This window comes from Carlito syrichta, unplaced genomic scaffold (genome assembly GCF_000164805.1).
Source record: "Carlito syrichta isolate Samal-C Ts95f unplaced genomic scaffold, Tarsius_syrichta-2.0.1 Scaffold308196, whole genome shotgun sequence".
In the NCBI taxonomy this organism is placed as follows: domain Eukaryota; kingdom Metazoa; phylum Chordata; class Mammalia; order Primates; family Tarsiidae; genus Carlito; species Carlito syrichta.
The window spans coordinates 26,366-50,070 of record NW_007252292.1 but is presented as its reverse complement, the minus strand read 5'-3'; positions in this window follow the sequence as shown (position 1 = coordinate 50,070).

The following is a 23,705-nucleotide window of genomic DNA, read 5'->3' as shown; positions in this document are numbered from 1 at the left end:
CTAACCAACATCCTTTCTTGTGGGCCCTGTTCTTTCCTGGTCTCGAGTAATATAACTCAGCTGGTTTAGCTAACTTCTTGGAACTATTGGAGTACCACCTTTTTTTTCCAGCACAAGACAAGACATTGCCTCGTGAGAGTGCAGATAAAGAGTGTGTGTGAGAGAGAAAGAAAATATATAGATGTGTTCTTATGACATCTTTGAACACCTTTATCCGAACATGTTGAAGAGAACTCTTCCTAAACCAGTGGTTTTTAAATGTGATCTTCAGCCCTGGAAACTTGTTGGAAAATTAAATTATCTGTTCCTATCCTAGATCTACTGAATAAGTAACCCTGGAACGGAACCCAACAATTTTTGTTTTAACAAGCCCTGTAGGGGATATTCTCATGAGTGCTAAAGGTTGAGAATTGCTGCCCAGACTTTTCAAATACATGAACCATTAGATAGCTTATTTCTGTCTCTTTCAATTGAAAGGCCCTGCTTGAGTAAATAGGGTGTGTTGGTTAGCAATAGCTAAATAGTACTGTGGACCCAAAGGTTACTGGAATTATTTTTTAGTGGCACTCTAGACATATGATTATGTGATTTCGTGGATCTACTTAATGTTGTCTAATTGTATGACTAGAAGTAGTAAATGGTCAGAGTTTCCAAAGAATCCATCTCAGGAAACATAAGAGTAAGGCAGGAAGACAGTCACTGAAGATTAGGAGGAAATGAAGTCATTAAGGAAGTGATCAGTGGAGATATAAAGATGAGTTCAAAGGACAAGGTATCAGAATGACATCAAAAAATGTGTGTAGGACAGTAAGGCAATGAAAAAGGCAGGAGGCAGTTGTGGTCAGACATTTTCATAGATAAATTCAAGTTAGAGAATTTATAAAGGATAACAGTGTTCAGGGAGAGGACATAGGAACAGATGACAACGATTGATTGATGGTGAGAGACGTTGCTGTTGAGGTCAGACAATTTGGATTTCTGGATCAAAAGCATGGACATTCACAGGAAGATACCCACATGTCAAATTCCATAAAAGACAAGAAAAGAGTCAAAATATTGGTACATAAGAGCAATAAGGTATTTTAGGGTGTCACAGATGGGTGAAATGAGCCTAAGAAATGGAAGCAGCTTTGTATAAGGGGAAAATTATGTTCAAGAAGTCACATGGGAATTGTAACATGGTCTGTGGAACATGGCAGGTGGAATGTGGGATTATTAACCTCCGTCACCAAGGGGAACTAAGAGAAGCAATAATAAGAGAAAATGAGAGACGAAACAGAAATAAACATGCTCTATTTTACTTCCATTTTCTCCACTAAGGAGAAAATATTCAGAATGGAAGCAAGGAAGATGTAGACCATTTATGCTGTTATTGTGTATTACCACTTACCTTAGATAATCTAACACTGTAGCTGATCTATTTCTATACACAGTTTGTTTATAAGAATCCTCACAGAAATTTTTTTTTTTTTTGTCACTCTGACTCTCTCGTTCACAAGTAGGAAAATTCTCCTTAACAACACAAATACCTGCCCCCTTGCCTTCTGGAGAAATTTTAGCCCAATTGGTAGAAGAGTATGAATGATGAGGCATATTTACTTGCTATTTAGACAAATGAGTCTTGGAGTTTTGTGAGTGGTCAATGCAGCCTAACATTTCTAGTAGTTCTCCCTCTACAGCTTGCACAGGCTGCAGACTCTTGGCCATCTACTGACCTGGCACTTGTGATGACCTTTACTATAGAGATGGAGTGCTAGATTGACCGTAAGCTAGGCTTTTTAAAGAGTGCTTAGGATGATTGGCATCAGAGTATCACTACCAGTGTTGAGGAACTTGGTTCACATTGTAAATAAAAAAACTCATTTAAGCACTATGTAGTTACCAGAAAGCTATAAATTTGTAAACATGAAAAACTATTCTAAGGGGCTAATAAATAGAAATCATTTCTCTATCACTTTCCCCAGCAAAGATTCTTAACAATATCCTGGGTCATTCATACAATAACTTTAGCAAAAAGTAGTATTTTGTTTTCATCAATTTATAAAACAGTCTTAGATTTCTCATTCTGGAAAAAGTGATAAAAAATACAAGTTGATGAGAATAGAAAAATAATCTGGCTGTCAACTTTTTTCTCAAAACGTTATATGTTCAGTGGTGCTTGTTTTCATTTTTTGTTTGTTTTCTAAAGTAAGGCATAGTGTCATGATTAGGCTTTAGCTCCTCAGTTCCCTGAAAAAAGGATCGAAAAGTGAAATAATAAAATGCATTTTTATTGAAAGTTGTATTTTAGACTGATACATTTCTGCTAGATATTCACGGAAGTCTACTTGTCATTGAGTCACATGTTTTCCTTCCATTTAGGCAAGTACTATGTATGAAAATCTAGTCCCAGTACATTAAAAAGCACATATATTAAGAATGTTAAACATTCTCTATACATCAAAAAAATGGTTCTCAGTGGCTCCCTGTGGAGTGTGTCTATCTCCAGCTAATGAGTTTTAATGTATGATTTTCTTGTACCTTCCTTTTCTTTACACATCAATCTGTCCATGGCATCTGTCATGCAAACAGTAACAGGGAAACCGCTGGGACTGTCAAGAAAATGACACCTTTCTCCTTTACCAGAATCTGAAAATGATGCCCAGATTTCTCTGAAATTCTCCAGGCAAACTATGTCTTCCTTTTAAAACCAACACCATCTGCCCAGGCAGACATTTGTGCGCCAATTGTCACATAAAAGATTTTAACTGATTTCTGATGTTCAAACTTGTTACATTAGGTTATCAAACTTTCACTTAACTAGATGACATATCTTGCATATTTCAAATAGAAGATGGATATTACAGAATATATTGACATGGGTTAATTTTAGCCAAACTATAAAATGATAACAAAAAGAGCCTTGGTTTATATTTTAAAATAAAGACCCTCAGTACTTGCTTTAAACAAGTAAACACACACATACTTAAATACACACATATATAAACATTTACATGATTTCTAAATTTTTAAGATTTTTAATACAGAATGAAAGATAGAAGCGTACAAAGTACATCTTATCAATAGATGCAAATGAATATTGTTCATTTCCATGGTTTTTATTAAATTTTTAATCAGATACAAATTTAACCAATGTAATATAATTAAGCACAATCTCAATAAAACACTTAACTTCATAACAAAGATTCCTTTTATAACCATTTCTAATTACATGGTGAATTGAATTCAGCAAGCAATTCATTCACAAGAGAATACTTTTTTACCTAATCCAGTTAGTTAATTCAATTAAAATAATTGTTTTCCCTAATTTATAAACTTCCACAAACATTAATCATTTTAGAGAAAAAATATGTAAATGTATATTTTTCCTATGTATATTTGTATATAGATGTGCAATATATGTACATTACATATTTTACTTATGTATATTTGTATATAGATGTGCAATAGATGTACATTTTTCATTTAAAATTATTAGTATTATTCTATGTAAATAAATATGTATATGCAGCAGAAATACTAATGTCCAAAATTTCATTATATGCATGTCTCGTATATGTAACTTGTTTGAAGGCCTATTATAAAGTTGCAGTGTTTTATTATTGCAAAAAAATGATGAACAATCTTATAGTTATGTTTTTATAAACTTGCACAATTCTGGTCACTTTTACAATATCTAAAGAGTTATGATTGAGTTGATCATCAAAATAGTATAAATATTTTAAGTATCTTTATGTACATTACCACGTTGTTTCACAAAAATTATTATATTAAACTTTGCAACAGTGCATGAATTTCTCATTTCATTGTAACTTTTCAGCATTAGACATTCAATAGATTACCTCCTAATGATTAAAAAATGGTATCATTGTTCTAATTGCCACTTTGGTAACTAAATATGTTTAACATTTTTTCAAAAGTTTCAGAAACATTCTATGTATTATTTTGTCCTTGGCCATTATTTTATAAAAATGCTTATTTAATTCATATTCATTTGTAATAACTGTATACTGATTAAAATATAAATCTTTTATATTATATATATATAACAAACATTTTCCAGATTTCCACTTGCATTTTAGTAAGGTTTATGGTGATTTTCTTTTTACTTACAAGTTTGTCCATCAATTTTATAAGTACTATTCTCTATAGTTTTTTACCTGTGTAATAACCTTTACAAAATGTATCTCTGTTACATGATTGTACAGACATTGTTACATTTTTCTAGACCTTTTAGAGTTCATTTGTATGGCAAATTTTCTAATATATATCATTTACTAATGAATCTTTCCACTACTAATTTGAAATATCATCTTTATCATATGCTATGATGAGATTCATGGGATGTGTTTCTATATTTATTCTTTAAACTGTCTATTCCTTAATCAGCAATACTCTTAATTATTTCATACATTGAAATATCTTTTAGGACAAATTATTTTCCCAATACTCCCTCCAATTCTATGACTCTTTGTTTTCAGGCATTCTATACTTATCTTCACATGTTGCTTAATTCAGGTCCATTTTTAAATGATTTGGTGAAACTCTCAAAAAATCAAACAATAAGAGAACATTATTTTTTAAAGTCATTAGTTTTTTTACCTAGATATCATGGAACCTTCTAGCCATCTTTCATTACTCCTTTCCCTCTTCTTACTTTTTCAATAGAAAATCCAAAATGTCTGCTGAATATGGGCTGTCTTCCCTTGTAACTTATTGTGGAGATGTGATTAAATTGGTGCCAGGAGAATGAGCACAACTGGGAAGTGCAATTTTTAAGTCCTTTTCTTAAAATATGTTGCCCTAAACCATTCATCTTTGAATTGATACCTGAAAGACATGCAAACTTTTCTTTTTTAAAGACAGTGTATGATAGAATATTTTTCCTACCACCTGAGCCCAAGTCTAGCAAATAGAGCTGTATTCTGTGATATGAGATACTGATAAAAAATACAGTTTAGCCATTTTGTAAGCAAAAATGGAATGAGAGTAAGCTGTGTTTAAAAGAAGTTCTGTCTGCAAGTGACCTGGATTTTAAATTAGTTGAATGTCCAGAAATTTGAGACACTAACTGGTTAAAAGTTACACTTGCTTTTGTATGGTTACAGTAGAAATTAAGATTACTGCCAAAAGGCAGACCAGTAGCAAAAGTTAGATTAAGGATGTCACCTAACCACATGAATTTATGGTTACAGATACCTTAAGGGAGTCCCCATGACAATCCAGAGAGTTTATGATGAACTAAGCTCAGAAGCCATTCAATAACAGAAAAGATTGAACAAATTCAGGCACTGTAACCAAAAGAGCTCTTTGGGAATGGTTATTTCACATAATGCTAACTAAAGGCAAATAGACCAGAGACTTCTAAATTTCGAGGGAATTGTATTGTTAACTAAATTACAAGCCTAATCACAGAAGCATATGATTGTTACAGCTCCAAAGTCGTTCTTAGGTTGTCAAATTTCCATGCACACTAACATCTCCAATACTCACCAAGAGAGTGGCCATCAGACACAGTGGTCAAGGGAGAATCTGCAAAGCATCAAGCAGAGCCATGAAGGACTGTGAAAAAGTTGCTTCTAAAGAGGAGAATCAGGGATGGCAAGACAGGCTTAACCAAGGAACACACTTCTTCTGAAGTAAGGAGTTTTCTGCCAAGTAGATACTGGTGATGGACAAATGAATGTTTTCAAACCTTCTCCTGTCCAAACTGTAATTTGCTTGTTTATATATTTAAGCTATTTTGTCCCTAATCCCTGATGCATATTGGTGTATTTATCTTTGATATTTTCATTCCCTCAATTCCTGAAACTCATTCTTGCAATTAATGCAAAGAACATTACCCACAGATTTTGATGTTTAAACTGGGTGCAAAATGTGAGTGGAAACTTGGATTAACTTCTTGAATATTGTGTGTGGGGGGGTGTTTTTTGTATGGGGAACAAGGTTCATATGTATAGATTTAGGATGCAGAAGTGTCTAGATGGATTTTATATATAGTTCCAATTTTTTATACTCTTCCATTAAAAGGTGTCTTCTATGTCTTCTCTTTAATCTGGTGGGCTTAATCTGCATTGGCCAGTAGAATCCAATGGAAATGACACTGGTGACTTCCATAACGCTTCTTACAGTGCTCCTTAAAATGGTGAAGTTTCTGCCTCATTTCATGGAAAGCTTTTCCTAAGGAGACTGGACTTGCCCTGGAAGCAATTCAACTGCCCAGAGGCTGGCGTGCTGGGATGAAGAACTGACTTGTCCATGTGAAGGTACCACATGGAAAAGTTCAAGGATAACAAGAGAAAGAGATAGACTTGGCCAACTGGCAACTGCTCCTTCACCCCTCAACTCTTCTCCACCTGCTGTCTAAACCCTACTGGAGATACTGAGCCAAAACCCCTCAGCAGACCCTTCCTAAATTCCTGATCCTCTGATGTCTAAGAAATAATAATATGATTGTTCTTGTTTTAAGCCAATACATTTTGAGTTGGCTTGTTATAGGCATATAGAGATTCTACCCTTTTTTGGAATAGCTACAGACTTCATTTCCTAGCTTCCTTTGCTGCCAGATGTGTCAATGTGATTAAGTACTGCCAAAGACATGTGTGCAAATTCTTGGACATTTCCTTAAAGGTTACTTGCCCTGGCCTCTCTATTTCTACCTTCTGGCTTACTAGAAAATAACAAAAGCTACCGTAAATTTGGAAGTCATGTGCTACAGTTGACAGAAGCAACTTGACAGTTCTGGGTCTCTCATCTCTGCACTGTTAGATTAAGAAGAAATGCAATTTCTTACTCAAGTCACTATATGTTGATGTTTGTTAGAATACCTTATCCTGTAGAGAAATAAATTTAATAATATGGCAATAAATGCAGAGATGGCTTCTTGATATTGAAAAAAAGATTGATTTGTATTTTCCCCGAAACACACGTATCAACCTCTATTTATTCTATGCATATTTTCTTTTTTCAATAATTTTTATAGTTTGCTTTTTCTAATATCATTTTTATGTATATCTTGGTACATTTATTCTCGAGTATTTTATATTATATGAGCCAATATAAGTAAAATCTTTATGTTTTTAGTAATATTTTCTGAGTAGTTATTTGTATGTTATCAGAATACAACTGACATTTAAATATTGATGTTTAACTAATCAACCTTAGTATTCATTTTCATATTTAAATGTTTTATCTTTGTTTGTCATACCTTTACCAATATAATGAGAAACTGCTCACATTTGCTCTCTGATGATAGTAACTTCCAAATATCAACTCTCCTTTTGATGTTACATTTCACTTAGGATTGTCATATATGCTTAGATTTGTTCACTGATATGTTACTCTAAATTTTTGCAACTTCATTCCTGTGATACCTCTCTAGAAATTCCTTTTATTTCTAATCTCATTTTTGTTAGGTTTTGTTCAAAGTTAGGGCAATTTGGCAAAGGGAATCCCTTTTGTTTTTAAATAACAGAGTACTGGAATGACAAAAGAAATGTCAGATTTTTGGTGGTTTAAATGAGCACACCTATGAAACACTTTGATTTTTCTGGACTGGATGGAATTCTGAACAATTTTGACAGCTTTCATAATGTCTTTAGTTATAGAGGTTAGTTTGGGTTTCTGTGTCCTTCTGACTTATTTTAAGTCATATATGATCTTCTCAAAAAGCTTCACTTTTTAAACATTTTTCTCAAGAAGGAAAGAGGAAATTATGGACAATTTTTAAAATGCCATAATTTATTAAAAAATAACAAATCATTTAGAAAATGACTTCTTAGCCTTGTCTGGATAATGGACAAAGATGAAATCAGAAAGAAGCACATAATTTTGAAAGATTTTAAGTGTTAAGCACAATAAAATGAGGATAAATGCATTTAATTTAAAACTTGAAGATACAAATAAAAGTTAAATGAATTATACTGGTAAAAATAAATTCCAAAATGGAAAAGTAAAAATAATAAAATATTCAAAGCTAACATTTTCAAGGAGAATAACAAAATTAAAAAGCATCTGGCAACAGTAATTATAAGATTGAGCATATGTATACCTTCAAAAATGAGAAAAATGATTTAACTATATATGTATATGTGTATTTTTTAACAATTATACACAGAAAACTGACATCTCTAGGAAAATTAGGAGCTCATTTACTTTCTACTTGACAAAGCCCATGAGCTTCTCAGTACGTGTATGTCCTCAGTCCCTGTGTTAACCTGTTATACTATCTCAATTTGTTATGATATAGTGTTTGGCAAACATATTATAGGTGAGCTAATTTGTTGTGCCACCTTCTGCAATATTTCTAACAGATGGATGGTTAATGCCATAGCCACATTGTTTATAAAATAAATCAATGACCATGAAACTATTCAAGGTGAGAGAGTACAGAGTGTCCACAATGTTTATATGTATAGTTGTTTAAAATTATTTGAGTGCTCCTTTTTATTTTCCCCTCAAATTTAAATTATCTAGGTCTTCCTGGATATCTTCCATACTAATGGATATAAATCATTCATGTGACACATAACTTTTTTACATTTGCAACCATTATTAAGATGCAATTATGCGTGGTGACTTTTGATGCAGTTCTCATCATTACCACTCCGACAAATCTCAAGCTATCAAAAATATTCCTTACAAAAGTTAAAATTTATATTAGAAATATAAGAGATATCAGTGCTATGATTACAAGAAGAAAAATTTACCTCAGGAAAATGATACATTTCTGTTTTGAAGCCATTTTAACAATAATGAAAATTCAGAAACTTGTCAATCATTTGTTTTCAGTAAAATATTGATTAACTAGTATAAGACATTTAATTAGCATTAAATTTTTCTGTGTGCCGCTTCCAAGAATCAGCACCATGTTACCAGAAAACAAACAGATATGGGGGATTACGTAAGTGAAAAATACCCTTCAATATATATTCTAGGGATAATCTAGACTCTTCCTTCTACAACTGTAACCTACTACATTATCTTGTTGGGACTGTTGGTGCAATTCTATCTCAACAACTGCCAGAACAATTCTTTTGAGAGCTAACTTTGTATAAAATTTTTAAGGGAAACAAAGTAAGGGTCTAAGCAGCACTGAGGTCTATTTTCAATCATTTCGCACAGTTGAAAGCACTTAATGTTATGTACCTTATTGGGAGGTAGAGTGAAGGTATGTTTCTCATACCCTTGGCAACTCCCCTAAATTAGCTGGTTCATTTAAGTGCCCAAAGGTTTGAATAGAAAGTCTTCTATGGCAAAGGAGAGGAGCCCTGCATAAATGCACCATTTGCTTTTGTTGATTATTTTTTTCTTTAAACATATTGAAGTTTACTTCAGTCTTCTAAATTTGTTTTTATGGGAATGTTTGCTTTACATATGCAAAAACATCTCCCTATAGCATTAACATGGCTTATTAATCTTCAAAGAAACCACGCTTTTTTAATGAACTGTAACAGAAAGTCTAAAATGAAGACTTTCAAGTTTGGTGACTCTAAAACTGTTTTGATTTTTTTCCCCCTACACTGCAATAAATGCCCTTTTTCTGATTTGACACTGGGAATAAAAAAGCAAATTCTGTCAGTATAAGTCTCCTAAGAAACAACATCAGTGCTTGTCTTGCTCATAGCTTTTTAGCACCCTAGATATTCAGAACAACTGAACTTACTGGACCCCTAACAGGTTATCTCCTCTGACGGCTGCTGTGCTATAAATTCTTACCAAAAACTATTATATTCTCCTGAACTGCTGCAGCTCCCCAGATAAAATGGTAACTTTTCCACACATTTTCCTGTCAGCTTCAACCTGGAGGTAGGATTTAAGAAGGTTACGTGCCTTATTTCACTGACAGAATGATTTTCTCCCCTTCTTCAGAACACCCTTCCTCAAGCCCAGCGTTAAAAAATAGCACACAAATATTCTAGTAATAAGGCTTTGCTGTAACAGGTCCAGAAAGGTTGTCTTTAGGCACTTTCATTTTTTAAAGTCCTGATAAGTTTGCTCAGCTAGGACTCACAGTAGTTTCTTGTTAAGTAGCCTTCTAGCATGTAGTCTAGCAATTTGGCAGTTATCTTCTTGCAGATTCATTAGTTTATGCTCTAAGCCACTCATTTGCAAATTTAAGTTTGAGTTTCTCAGGATGAAAAAATAGCTTCTACATTATTCTTCAGAAAGGCCAATATCTCTTTGAACTAATACTTCAAAGGGTCTTGGTAAATGGGTATCTCTGTATACTCTGAGCCCATGCTAAACAAAGATGCTCAAAAACAAAGAACAATTCAATCGCTTACTTATTGATTGATTAAAATGGAGTTTGCTTTACTCAGAATGTAAAGGACTATCTCGAACAAGGTAAAAGCAGGGTAGAGACAGGAAAAGAGGAATGGATATCCCAGTTTGTCTAGGACTCAAGGAGGTCCCTGAATGTGGGACTTTAAGTGCTAAAACTGGAAAAGCCCTAGGCAAACCAAAATGAGCTGGTCACTCTAATTCTTAAGTGCCCTCAGAGTTAATGCTACCCCTACAATATAGAGTCATTTATAGAAAAAAATTATTATTTGGTCTTGTAGTAAATAATCTGCCTATAATTGGACAAAATAATGTGTCTTCTATTAATTCTGCTAATTAGAAAACACTGTTATACCCTGCTTGTCCTTCTATAAAATTTAAATACTATCAAAATAACTATTGCATATTAAATTGTTAAGTGTGTAAAGGACATTCTAGTTGATATCACAAATTTTAACTCTGTTCCACATGCCAATGCATACCCATGCATTACAATCCAGGTTGACTAGGAAAGTACTATTTTGTCCATTTTATCAGGTTCCTAATTCCATGGCAGAGAATATGTGAATGTGTTTGAATGTCATGTCAAGAAAAAAAAATGGAATTTTATAGGCTATCAGTTTTGACAGAGAAAAGTAAAGATTTAACCCTCCCTATTGCTATCGCCTCAAGGTACACATGTAGAAAATAAACAAAAATAGTTTCCACAAGTAAAGCTTAGGCAATAAAAAAGCAAGCAACATTTGTGTCAAAGGAAACTCTAAGAAAGTTAAGTCTTTATTGTTTGACCTAAAAAAACTACCACAGCTTGTTTGAATTACATGACCACCTGTCACAACTGTGCTTGAGATTCTTCTAAAACAGTGGGTGTTTGTCAAATAAATGAATTTAAATTGTTGGAGACCATGAGGCCACCTCAATGAATGTGAAATTTTCAAAACAGATGACAGGGATCGGTGTCTACTAAGGTCATATAACTCTTCATGTTTATAACTGCCCAGAAATCCAATAGTGAGATTAAATATTAAAATAGCAATATCATCATTGCACTTCTAACAAAGTTAACTTGCACTAAATTAATAACATTAAATTCTTAAATACCCACTTTGCGGATACATAAATCATTTATCAATGGTACATCAATATCATTGAGTTCATTTTCAGGGGGTGAGCACAGTGGGTAATCAACTACATAATGCCATTTTGCCATAACCACCAATGAAGGCAGAAATTGCACAATATATGACATCGTCTCTTGGTTAAAGGCTTCCTTCATTCTGTATTCCTCTTTCAGAACACTGAGAAAGGTGACAAAACCACTCACACCCAAGAGTGAATTGGTCGACAAACTGCTTGTTTTTTGACTTTATATTCCCCTTGGTGCCTTCCCAAATATTTCACAGATTCTCCAGATGAAAAATCTAACACCCTGGAGGTAGGACATGAATGAGAAGGTGGAACTACATAACCAGACAACTCTGTCTAAGAAATTGTTTGTGGAACCTCTGGTCATATTCTAATCCATAACGACTGCTTTTCAAAGACATAACTCCCTTATCATGTCTCAGCCCTGGTTGCCTTCCATTCTGGCTCTTGTTTTACAGGTTGTTGTACATTGAATTTCTTGGTTTGTCTTAACATGTATCTTATGCTCTATCATGACTCAGGATTTTTTTTTTTTTCCTAAAATGTTATTTTTTTTTTTTTTTACTTTTTTAACCTAAAGTTATTTTTTTAAAAAAGCTCAGTGTCACCTGTGGTAGTTACTTCCTTTCCAATGTTTTCTTTGATCTTTCGTTATTTCTATTGAATATTTTTGTTGTTGTTAAAAGTACAGTAGAGCACAGTGACTTATGCCTTTAATCCCAAAATTTTGGGAGGCCAAGCCTGGAGGATTACTTGAGCCCAGGGGTTTGAGACTGACCTAGGCAACACAATGAAACTTCATCTCTACAAAATATAAAAAAAATAAAAGATTAGCTGGGCATGGTGATGCAGACCTTTAGTCCTTTCTAATCAGGAGGCTGAGGTGGAAAGATCACCTGAGCCCAGGTGGTCAAGGCTGTGGTGAACTGTGACTGTGCCATTGAACTCCATCCTGCATAACAGAGTGAATTCCCAGCTTAAAAAACAGGAACTCATTTTCAATTCAGAATGATGGGAAAATCCAATAAATTACATATTATTTTATTGTATGAGGGGGGACTCCCCCAAAATAGAATTATCTTCTTTTTGGAGATCGGGTCGTTTGTAGTACAGGCTTTCCCCGCTAGCTAAGTGTTAAAGGAAACCATCAGCATCAGTGTACCAGCTAGTATTGTTGTGAGAGACTGCACTGGGCTTCAGTGATTTTTTTATTGGAGATTCTTTCAATGCATTTGCCAATTTCATGATGGGTGATTTACACAAACAACTTGCAGCAGTGAAATTTTGCTTTCTACTAGGGAAAAAAGTGATGGAAACAGTTGTTATACTACAGATAGTTTACAAAGAACTTGCTCTGAGTTAAACACAAATTTATGAATGGTTTTCCCATTTTAAATGAGGTGAAATGTCAGTTGACAAGTAACCTTATTTTGAGCATCTTTAGATCAGCTGAACTGAAGAAAATGTGGTAAGAATTGGTCAGGCCATCTTGGAAGACCACCATTTGACTATTGATGGATTTGTGGAGTTGACTGGTGTGTCATGGAGTTTCTGTCATCAAATTTTATCTGAAAATTTGAACACGAAAAGAGTTCCAGCAAAACTTGTGCCTTACTTGCTCATGCCTGAACAAAGAGACAATCATTTGACTGCATGCTATACTTTGAAGGAGCAGTTGGAGGCTGACCCTGATTTTTTTCCAAAGCCATAACCAGACATGAATCTTGGCACTATGGTTACAACCCCGAAACAAAACAGCAATCTAGTCAATGGAAAACTGTCACTTCCCCACGACCCAAAAAAGCACAAGTGAAGTCAAACGTGAAAACAATGATCATTTGTTTCTTTGATGTGAGAGGCATTGTAAACTTGGAATTTGTTCCTCTGGATCAAACTGTCAAACCAAAGTTTTTATCTCGAAGTTTTGAGAATGTTACATCACGATTTGCAGAAGAAGCAACCCGAATTGTGGCAAATAGGTGACTTGTTGACAACACATCTATCTGCCCGCATTGCGTTGAGTGTTCAGCAGCTTTTGACCAAAAGCAGCCTATTCACCTGGTCTCACCCTGAGCGACTTTTTTTGTTTGTTTCCCCAGATGAAAAACCATCCTTAAAGGAAAATGTTTTGCCAATGTGGAAGAAGTAAAACAAAAAACACAGCAGAAGCACTAAAAGACATCAAAATTGATCAGTTCAAAAGCTGTTTTGAGCAATGAAAAAAGTGTTGCAATAGGTGTGGTGCATCAAAATGGAGAGTACTTTGAAGGTGATTGAAGTTTAAACATGTAAAAATAAAAACACGATTTTTTAATAAATAAATTCCAGGATTTGGAGGTTCCCCCTCATACACCTAATCCATATATATATAGACACACTCTGAAGACTTCTTTAAATTCACCACACAGGAAAAGTCAGTATTTACCTTTGGGTTTTACCCTCCCAACACGTATACAATTTTTCTTTTATGCCCCTTGGCAGGGAGTGTTCAGGTTATTGTCAACACCCATTTATTTCATCTGTGCTTTGAGATAGTTTGTAGCTTAAAGAAGTTAGAGCTAGAAGGAGCCTAGAAAAGCAAATAATCCACCTCACTTATTTTGCAGATGAATAAAGTGAAGACAGGAGATATTTACTGCCTCGCTCTAGATCATACAGCTTGTGAGTGTCAGAGTTAGAACTTGATTTAGATAAGGCCAGTGTGTTCAGTTGTATAGTTTGTGCAGTACGCGGCAATACCCCGCATATTTTCCAAGCTGGGCACCAAGGTTCACTGTATCACCTGGAGAAAGGGGCACAAAAGCACCATACACTTACTCTGCACGTTGGGCTGCAAGTGTGTGGTGGCAGGTAAGGAGGCAAGTGGGAGGAAGGGAAGGGTATTCTTTCATCTCAATTGATAGACTTGAGCACAGCAAGCCTAGAAATGGGCCTGAAGCTGTGTGAATTATTAACCAAGATGATGCCTTTTCAGGGCTCTATCTTTAGTTTCCCAATACATCATTCTTTCTAATATAATAATTTTTTAAAATACTCCCAGTTGGATATTACTCTGTAATTTTGAGGGTTTTGCTTTTCATAGATACAAAAAAAGAAAATTTTCCACCCATTCTATAATTATTAGTCCCTATAATTCCAGTCTGAAAATATGGTGGAAGAAATATGCAATAGCTTGTACTGATTAATTAGTGAAGTGCACACTTGTAAAACAGACTGATAACAGGCCAAGAATGAGCTCTTAGAGTTTTTGGTCATGACATTGACCTTTGTATCTCCCACTGAACATTCAGCAACTTCTTTTACATGTAGTAAGTGCTTTTCAACTATTTGTTTTAATTCTCATATCTCATAATGGTAAATGCCAGTATTTGAGATAACAGCAGTAAAATGAGTTATACCACGTAATAAGAATAGTTTTGATTAGCAAAATTGTAGGATGAGTAAGGGAAACAGTCGCATAAATTATATAAAACAATAGCTTGGAGTTCAAGAACATAAGTCTGCAATTGACAATTGTTTGTTCACCTCTGTATTCTGCTGTTGATACTTATTAATTGTGTAATCTTAAGGAAATTTCTCGTCTGTAATATGGTAATGATAACAGTACCCCTTTGGGCTTTCCAAACGTTACTAAAAAATTACTGCATAGGCCGATGTTTACTAAAAACTCAATAAATGCTAGGTGTGATTATTATTGAAGTTCTTTACTCATTACTTACGATTTAATTTTTATCTTCTTTATAAAACATGACTATTTACTGATATCTGGGAGATCAGTTTAAGAAGATACTTATAATTAAAAATAAATTATTTCTCAAAATGTCTTATTACAAAATGTTTCCTATAGGTTTTCATACTCACAGGCAACAGATTTAATCTTTCATGTTTTGACAGTTGTGAGCCAGAGTACATCAAAAATTAAGAGAGGTATATATATGTGTCTTTCAATTAAAACTAGGAGGTCTAATTTGAGGTAAAAGTTAAAATACAATCATAAAAATATTTAGTAACCTTCTTTATCTCAAAATGCAATAAATTAATTTTACAGAAAAACTGTGTTGGAACTTTTGCTATTATCTTCTGCAGAAAGCAAATATTTTAATTCATGGGAGTATATTTTGTTTAAATTTGGGGAACTTTGACAAACCATCAAAATGAGCTTGATTACTTTGTGAATAGGCATAGGAGTATTATGAGGAATAATGTACAGTAGTAGCAACACTTTTTATGCTAGGAGTTTAGAAGAAGTAGCTGGGCATTCTCTCGCCTTTCTCCCCTTCCCAAATCTTGGAGGATGTATGATACCAATATGTGCTGAGCATAGAACTGCTTCCTTGGGTTTATCAGCAAATTAGTTACCCTTTCTCTTTTGAAGAGATGTGAATTGAATGCTTAGATTTTTAAAAAGTAGAGCAATTCATTCATTGGATAAATAACATTATCGCACATTTCTGAATGGTATATGTTGCAGATTTTAAATAGGGAGGAAACATTTCATGTGTTATTATGGAGTGATTCTTGCTAAGTGAGGAAAGCAAGGGGCAGACAGTATTATGCAATCCTACCATTTGTTTAAAAGAGCAAGGATAAAAATAATGGAAGTATATTTACTTATATATACATAAAATATCTCCAGAAGAATATATGAGACAGTATCATACATTGGATGTTTCTGCAGATGGGGTTTAAGTGGTTGAGGGTCAAGATAGCAGCAAGTCTTTTTGCTGAATGTCTTTTGAATTTTGAACCATGTGATGACTATTCTTATTCAGAATTAAATAAAATTAAAGTAAAATTTTTAGATATTTTATACTTTTTTTCAAACTCCATATTTTTTGTTTTAGCTGCTGCATATTTTCTAGGGTTGCCTGCAAATACATTAATTAGTCTTACAGACATTACATAACAATGTCTTACAAGATTTCTATATCAATGTTTTATACAAGGTAATAATTGTTCTATCTAGTTAAAATGTCACATTCCACATTGAGACCTCTGAAAGATATATATGTATATACATATATATATACACATAATGCAAGCATTTAAGTCACACCATCATTTTATATCATATTACTGTGGTTTATTCATACCTTTAACCTGATGGTTTTTGAATTTCTTTGTTTTCTGAAGTGCTAGGGTCTTCATAGACCTTGAACCATGGTTTATTTTCTTTATCCTAGCTTGATTCATTTCTGCATCTTGGAGATTGCTAACTTTATGTCCTTGAGGGTGAGAAAAAACAAATTCCCACATACTCTTGGAATATAAATTATAAGGAAGTGAACAAGATAAGTGTGGTTTAGGAAATTGACTATCTGTATCCTGATGTATTTTTTCAGAAATTTTCTCTTTTTTAAATTCTAATCCAAGAATCGAGAAATTGAAGTGACTTCTTAAAGCAGTATATTAATTGTTTATTTTATAATATTTTAGATAATCATTTAAAACCTTTTCACACAATTTCTGCTTAGAACTGGAGAAAATAAATTCATACTCTAGGGCATCTAGGGCTATGAGAAAAGTTTCAGTTGTTTGTTATCCCCCTATATATATGCATGTTTAGGCACATCTATATCTATAATTTAGGTTTAATGCTTTAATTTAAACATTTATGTAAATTTTGCAATCTGCATCACAAGAAAGTACACTGTGATTGTCTGATGGTTCCCCTTAGCCTATGTAAGTTTGGAAAGTATGGTTTTCCAGTAGAAAATTATAGTTGACAAAGCACTTAACAATGTGCAAAGTCCTTAGAAAATGTTCTTATCTATGAAACCAGATGTGAGGTAAATACAGATAACATACATGAGACAGGGACCATTTACTAAGAACCTATTCTGTGTCATTTTCTTTTTGTTACCTCATCCTCACAATGAATCTGATAAATCATCATTAGTGCTTTATAAATGAAGAAATTAAAGCCACAATAAGTCAGAGTTACAATTTCAGGAACAGGAAATGTTATTGGTCAATAACCAATATTGACCTTAGATAAGAAGTCTACCACCAGTACAATTAAATGTAGAGTGTTTGAGACAAGACTCTGTATTACACAGTTGAAGGCTGCAATGGCTCTATGTAAAAGGTAGTTTTCAGAAAAAGCTAGGGGGTGTGGGCTTGGTAGGTGCCACAAAATGTATATAGTATAATGTGGAGTGATGCACAATTGTGAAACTGGGCAACCAAGGTCTTACTCTTTCAATGCTTTCCGGAAGTTTAAGAGCAATCATGGATTTATACAAGCCCTCTGCCTGGAGGCAGAAATGAATATGGAGGACTTTTTACTAGGTAGACAGCCCAGATTTTATTTTATTTATTTTTTATTTTATTTTATTATAAAGATGTGGGGTACAAGTCAGGATTACGTACATAAGTAATGTAACGTATGTGCAGGTGAAGTTTGGGTTTCCAACTGGTCCTCACTTCCCCTGTTTGAGAACCATGTAACCTTTGTGTTTTAGGTGTCCCCCTCTCCCTTCCTCCCGCCCCTGGCAGTGTCCCACAACTGCCAATCCCTCCTTGTGCTATTGGGATTAATGTTCAGGTCCCACTTATGAGTGAGGACACGTGGTATGTGGTTCTTTGTTTCTGTGATAGATCACTAAGAATGATTGACTCTGACTCCATCCAATTTACTGAGAAGTCCATGATTTTGTTCTTTATGATTGTGTAATATTCCATCGTGTATATACACATTTTGTTTACCCAGTGTAGACTGGATAGGCAGTGGGGTTGGTTCCATGTTTTTGCTATTGTCAATAGTGTGGCAATAAACATGCTTCTGCAGGTGTCTTTTTTGTAGAACAATTTGTGTTCCTCTGGGTAAATTCCCAGAAGGGAGATTGCTGGATCACGGGTGCAGAGAAAAGGGGATGCTTCTATACCATTGATGGCAGTGCAAACTAGCTCAATCTCTATGCAAAATAGTTTGGCAATATCTAAAAGATAGCTCAAATTTTAAAAGTGAGAGAGATCTTGTCATTAAGACAAAAAAAAAGAAACAGCGCAGACAGTAGAATGAAGAGCATGTAAGAGACAGGAAGCTATTAGAGAATATGTTCAGTAAGTGTTTGTTGAGTAAGTGAATGCTTAAATAAAATGATCATATAAAAATTCAAGTGTGATTAGAGGAAGGCTGATATGGAAAGTAGATGGAAAACATAGGTAGAAGTTACTTGATACAGGATTTTACCTGACTGTGTCACAGTGTTTGGAGTGGAAACTGATGAGGATTGAACCCATCCTTAGACTTGAAGCAGGAAAAGCAGACATTCAGATTCATCTTTTAGAAAGACTATTCTGAAATCAGTGTGGAAGTTGGATTGCAGAGGGATAAAATAGAGGCAGAAAGGTCATTTAGAAAGTTATTAGAGTAATTAAGGGGAGAAGACTTGAGAATGAGTTAAAATAATGTACACTATTTGGGTGATGGGTACACAGAAAGCTCAGATTCTATCACTATGTATTAAATCCATGTAACACAACTGCACTTGTACCCCTAAGTCTAAAAAAATTAAAACAAAAAATTAAAATGAAATGAAAGACAATCACAAGTGGAAGAAAAGAGGGTAACTCAGATACAAAAACAGAGTTGGCAGGTCTTGCAACTTGTTATCTTCAGTAAAAGTGAGATTATTTGTCTATGTAATAGACTGTTTCCATTCCTCTTGGAAAAGGGTAAAGCCGTACAATTATCCCCTTTACAGGATGTGGATTCCTGCTTTTACAAATGAATTGTTACTTATAAAATAGCATCATTGTCATTTAAGAAAGCTGTTTGGGTTTTTTTATATCTGAAATTTATTTTTTCCCGATTAGAACTATTGGACTTATCAGTTTTAATCAAGTTTAAACATGATGGATTATTTTTAATTTGCTCTCTCTAAAAGTTGAATTTAGAATCATATCTATATCCATTTAAGATGAATAAATTTTTTGAAGTTTAATGTTGAAAAACACTAAGTCAGCTCCTTTTGTTCCACAAGATAGATTTAAAAAGTGGGGTTTTTAACAAAGGTTGTCTGAGAGAAAAACAACTTAACAGATTAAATCATGCCTTCATTTAGATCTAAGAGGTAGTTATGATAATTTGTCTCCATGGAGGCGAGTACATCTCTGGGACTTCAGCTTTGTTCGCGTGCTTGCTGCACTCTTTTTTTCCATCTGCTCATTTGCTTTCCTCAGTCTATTTATCTGCAAATGGATAATTATCCCCCCACCCATTTTGTCTCCTTGCTGTTGATGTTCTGTTTTTATCAGACTTGTTTTCCCTTGATTGTTTTCTTATGGCAATCATCATGCAAGAGGATGGTTTTTTTTTCATTTAATTATAATCTTCTTTATTATGCAAATTGTAAGATTAATAATAGCACAAGCAGATAAGAAAAAGTGTCTTTAGAGTTTCTGTAGTTTTACTACATAATGACAAATTATTTAGATCCAATCATTCAATTCTTTTACAGACACATTTGAAATTATTAGAAAGAGTTAAAAGATCATATTGATTTTTAAAAATGTGCAGGGGCAAGCATTAATACTCAAGAGCCAGGAGCAGCAGTAAAATTAGGATTTAAATGTTTACTATGCTTCATTGAGATATGTTTCTTCAGAGAATTAAGACCCTAAAATATTATTTTTTTAATGTATGACAAAAGAATCTCTGTTGTCAGTATATCAATAACCCTAAAACCCATATTTTCCTTTTAAATGTTTCAGATATTAAAATTGCAGCTCTCTGGTACTAATAGAAGATTCTTAGGCTTTTCCTTTCTGAAACACCTAGTTTTGAGTGTCTAAAACTCAAATAGAATAATTCAAATCTAGTGACAGAATGATCAATGAACATTTTTATTATACTTTGACAGGAGAATATTTGGAGATCAACTGAAAGAACCAGTTTTCAACCATCAAAGATGAGGAAGTTAATAAAAGAAGTCGTTAATTTAGATATGAAGTAAAACCATCTTTATCTCTTATCTATATGCCATACCATGCATGCAGGAAATGTATATTATCATTTATGGAGATCTTCATGATGTAGACAAATACAAAAACTGCAGAAACAGACATAATGCCATATTGTAATAAAACACATTGTATTTATTTTCTAATGTTAATATAGCAAATTATCACAAATTTAGTGACTTAAAACAAAAAACGTATTATATTTCTATAGATTAGAAGTGTAACAAGGGTATCACTGGACTGCATTCCTCTCTAGAGACTATAATGCATTTCCTTGCCTTTCCCAGTTTCTGGAGATTGTCCACACTCCTTGACTCATGGCCCCTTCTATGTTCAACAGCGGGATGGCTCTTTCTCCTGGAATATCACTGTGACTACTTCTGCCACTCTCTACCACTTTTAAGGACCCCTGTGATTACACTGGGCCTACCTGAATTATCCAGAATATGATTCCTGCATAAGGTCAGCAGATTCACATCCTTTTTTCTTTGGCATAGAACTACACATATTCCCAGATTCCAAAGATTCCACCATGGATATCTTTGGAGAGTCATTATTCTGCCTGACACATATATATTGTATGTATTTCTCTGTCAATTTTGTAATTGCATGTAAATTGCATGAAAAGTCATTTAATTTTTTGTCAAGTTTCAAAGTATTTCCAACTTAAAGAAAACTGGTTTTTCCTGAGAACGCAAAATAGTAATTCCAGTAAGGAGGTATAATGCAGGGAGAAGAGACTTAAGGCAGCACAGGGCCACTGCTATTTATCAGGCAGCTAAGGTCCATCAGGTGACCAAGGCCACTCTTTTGAAACATCTCTGACTCAAGGCCCTCACACTGTGTACCTGTGATGGATATGGCAGCCTAAAAGATCTCCAAATGTCTTCAGGATCATTCTCCCATTGTTCTGATAAATAGCATTTATCTATTTTTTCTATCTATACAAACATACTTATCAAATGGCCACTTGGTCACATCCTGGTTTTTCTCTCCCAAAGATTTTTTTTTAATTTTTTACATACCCACCCAAGCTGAAATTTTCAAAATCTTTATTTTCTATTTTCCTTTTGATTATAAATTCTGTATTTAAAAAGTTTCTTTCCTAGCATTTTACTACAAGCTGTTAAAAGAAGTCACCAACACCCTGAACACTTAGAGATTTCTCCCATCAGATACCCTCAGTTATGCCTTCCACAAAACACCAGGATATGAACACAATTCAGTCAACGTTTTTGCCACTTTATAACAAGGATAGTGTTTCCTCCAGTTTCCATTGCCTTGTTCCTCATTTCCATTTAAGACAGCATCAAGATAGACTTTACAGTCTATATTTCTACCAGCATTCTGATTATGACCACTTGGATAATCACTATGAAGACTGAGACTCTCTCCACAACTCTCTTCTTCTTCTTCTCAGCCCTCAACAGAATCACCCGTAATGCTCTGTCCATGACAAGCTAGGTTTTTTTATAGTATGTACAGTCAAAGCCTTCCAGTCTCTACCCATTACCAAGTTCCAAAGCCATTTCCACATTTTCAGGTATATGTTATAGCAGAAATCCCACTCCTTGTTACTAATTTCTGTCTTTGTCTATTTGTGCTACTATAACGAAACAGCACAGACCTGAGGAATTTTTAAACAAAACAAATTTATTGTTTATGATTCCAGAGACTTGGAAGTCCAATCAAGGTGGTAGCAGGATTAATTGCTGAGAGTTGGTTTCTTTTTCCAAGATGCTGTCTTGTTGGATCCTCCAGGTAGGAAGAATGTTGCTTCCTCACATGGTAGATGGGACTGAAGGCAAGAGAGTAAACCCTTTAACATAATCCTATTCATGAAGGCAGAGTCCTCATAATTTAATAACCTCCCAAATGCCACACTTATTAATACTGTTTCACTGAGGTTTAATTTAAACATAAATTTCAACAAGGGAATGCCATCATTCAAATCATAGGAGATTGAAACACAGATGCTTGGAAGAAAAATCATCATTTGGAATTTTGTCCTATCAATTTGCAATTTTCAGTTAGTTTCCCAGTCATTACGATGATGCATATCATTTAACCTTGAAGAAGAGAAGCTCACTCCTTGTAAGTCATCTCCTAATTTTAAGCATTCTGGTTTTAATATAAGAAATGTATACGGATAAGTAGGTACACGGATAAATAATAGACAGGTAATTTGTTGTATTCAAAATAATTAGAAATGATGTCCTCCACGAGTTATTTGCAATTGAGGGACATTACAAGATAATAGGGTTATTAGGGGCCAAGTCTCCACTGCCTGTGCAATGAGACCTAGAAAATTTTAGACATGCTATGTAGTTTTACAGTTGTATTGATCTATGGAGATTTTGATGAGGATATTTTTGAAGTTGTTGCCCAGTATAATCTTTACAAAAAGCCCGAGGATAGATTCCTTTTAACTCTTAGTGCTAAATAAAGCTTTTCCTGTCATGAGTCACTGGTCTATTTTTCTTTTACTGACATTGGATCTTGTGTCTATTCAGGTTTACTTATTTCTTTGGATGCTGAAAACCTGAGAAACAAATTTGTGTTGACCTCTAGCAGCAATTGAGTAAAACATTGTGTTATGGATATTTTTGTCCTTGTTATAGCCAGAGTGCAAGAGAAGAGAAACCAATGCCTAGTGGGTCAAATTTATGAGACCTTTATTAGAGCTGGCAACCAAGAGTGGACAAGTGTCCCAAAGAACTCTCGGCCCCAAACAGAGTGAGTAGGGGGTATATAAAGGTGGAATTTACATAAGCTGTACCGTTTGATTTATACTTCTTGGCAAAACATTCTATTGTGAAGGGGTATGGATAGCTACAGGATTTGCATAACTAGAGAGTTTCCAAGCACTGAGGGGAACAAGAATGTGGGTGTGCAGTGTGATTATGGGAAGGTTACATAAGGGGATTATTTCTAAGTTAACATGGAAGATCTGTTACAAAATGGAGTTACTTATGTCAAGTAAACTATTACAGGTTATTATAGGTTTTTCAGATTAGATATTTCATATTTCATTTTAACTTATCTTGGTTTAGTTAACTTTTTTTTTTTGAGTTGGAGTCTCACTGTCACTCAGATTGGAGTGCTGTAGCACACTTATGGCCACCGTAGCCTAGACCTGCTGGGCTCAGGAGTCCTTTCAAGTCAGTCTTCCAAGTAGCTGGAACCACAGGCAGGCACCACTACACCCAGATAATTTTATTATTGTTATTATTATTAATTTTTAAATTTATTAATATTTAAATTTATTCTCACCATGTTGCTCAGGCTGGTCTCAAACCCTTGAGCTC